Raw genomic sequence first — 2,368 nt, forward strand, 5'->3', positions numbered from 1 at the left:
CCCAACCCGGAGCTGGTAACCCTAAGCAGGACCAACCCTGATTAGCTTCTGAGATCTGACAAAATCCAGTTAACCTGGGCTACCCCACGTTAGGGCGTGCAGAGGAAGGCAATGGCAAACCACCTCTATTTGTCTCTTGCCTTGAAAACCCATGGGCTTTCCGTAAGTCAACTGCGACTTGACGGTGGTTTTCACAACCACCACAGTAACCTAATTCATAGGGTTGCCAGCTCCGGGTTGGGAAATACCTGGAGATTTTTGGGGCGGAGCCAGAGGAGGGCGGGGTTTCGGGAGGGGAGGGACTTCCGTGCCACAGAGTCCAATTGGCAAAGCGGCCAGTTTCTCCAGGTGAACTGATCTCTATCGACTGGAGATCAGTTGTAATAGCAGGAGATCTCCAGCTAGTACCTGGAGGTTGGCAACCCTACTAATTCAAAAGGCTCTTCGCCTCGGGACGCAGACTTCCACACATCCCAGAGGCAATTTTCAAATCTTGTTGACAAGATTTGGTTATTGCCGCCATTACTGATAAGGATAATATTCTTAAAAAACAAACAAAACCCCCCGCACCAACAGATGTCTCGGGCCCTTCAACTTTTATTAATAAGACTACTGTAAGAATAGAAACGAGGTCACAAACGTCCAATACTTTGTTTCCAAAGTCTTCAGTTCCTTAAAAGAGTTCCGCTAATCCCTAACATGACAGATGCATGAGACCGTTTTGTTTGGGGGGCGGGGGGAGGATTAAAATCCCCTCTTTCTGATTTGCTCTTTCATTCAGCCTGATTAAAATAACATTGCATCTCTTTCTCTTTTTTTTATATATCATCTGATTACTTCAAAATTCGCAGAAACAAAGAACGAAGGAACTTTTATAAAATGGCCAGGAAAGGCCAGGATGACCGCAGAAAAGGCAAAAACCAATTTCCCAGTAACATAAAAAGGGAAGACAAAAGGGGGGAAAGAAGTGGCTACACAGGTTAGCAACAAAGGCAGCTGCTTAAAGAGATAAAAAAACCAATGGCCCTTTCCCCTTCAACAATATTTTTTTTCCATTTGAAAGTATTTATTAATCTATTCTCTCTGAAGGCGGGGGAAAAAAAGTTCAATGAAATGCAAAGATCAAAGATACTTTAATTCAGGTGAAAATGATTATTTTTTCTTGTTCTTCTGGGTTTGATTTTGAGGGGGGAGGAAGATAAAGTGGAAAAAAGAGCACCCACGTTTCATTATTCTCTTTAAAAAGGAATCTGTCAGCTGCTACGAATAGTCTGATCAGGCGACAGGCTGTGCTGATTCCCCCCCCCCACTGTAGCATTTATTAATGGGGGGGGGGAACCCAGGAGAGGCTGAGTCAATAGTTTTGACTTTCGGTTAATTTCGTGCCGCTCTGGTTAATTTCATTGGGGTTTGGGGTAAGAGATTGTTCTGGCGGATTCTGTTTCCCCCCCCCTTCTGATTTTCTCCAAGTTGCCAACCTCCAGGTACTAGCTGGAGATTTCCTGCTGTTACAACTGACCTCCAGCTGATAGAGATCAGTTCCCCTGGAGAAAATGGCTGCTTTGGAGGGTGGACTCTATGACTCTATGACATTATACCCTGCTGAGGTCCCTCCCCTCCCCAAACCCTGCTCTCTCCAGGTTCCACACTAGGGTTGCCAGGTGCCCCTCTGGCCACCAGTGGGGGATGGGCGGGTAGGGGTGCCAGCTCCAGGTTGGGAAGCTCCTGGAGATTTGGGGATAGATCCTGGGGAGGACAGGGACCTCAGTGGGGAGCAATGTCACAGAGCCCATCCTCCAAAGCATCCATTTTCTCCAGGGGTATGGATCTCTGTAGTCTGGAGATGAGCTTTAATGCCAGGGGATCGCCAGGTCCCACCTGGAGGCTTGCATCCCTACGTACATGCCAAGCTGAGGCGGGGCACCACCTCTGAGAAAGCCTGAATCCTGTTCACAAGTTGCAAGGAATGCATGTACATTTGGGTTTTCTTTCTACATGTGCTAATTCCCGTGTTACATTTGACACATGTACAGCTGAATGTGTGATGCCAACCCCACACTGAGCCAGGCACTAGTGCCCAGTTTCGTTTGTAGAGTGAATGCATGTTGGATCGTTCTTACAAACAGATGTGCACACGTACATACAGGATGTACATGAGTTCACTGTTACGTGTGAAAAGGGCTCCAGTCTCTGGCAGCTGAAGAAGAAGAGTTGGTTTTTATATGCCGACTTTCTCTACCACTTAAGGAAGAATCCAACCGGCTTACAGTCACCTTCCCTCCCCCTCGCCACAACAGACACCCTGTGAGGTAGGCGGGGCTGAGTGTGTGTGACTAGCCCAAGGTCACCCAGCTGGCTTCGTGTGTAG

The sequence above is a fragment of the Euleptes europaea genome, chromosome 2 (genome assembly GCF_029931775.1).
Source record: "Euleptes europaea isolate rEulEur1 chromosome 2, rEulEur1.hap1, whole genome shotgun sequence".
NCBI lineage: Eukaryota > Metazoa > Chordata > Lepidosauria > Squamata > Sphaerodactylidae > Euleptes > Euleptes europaea.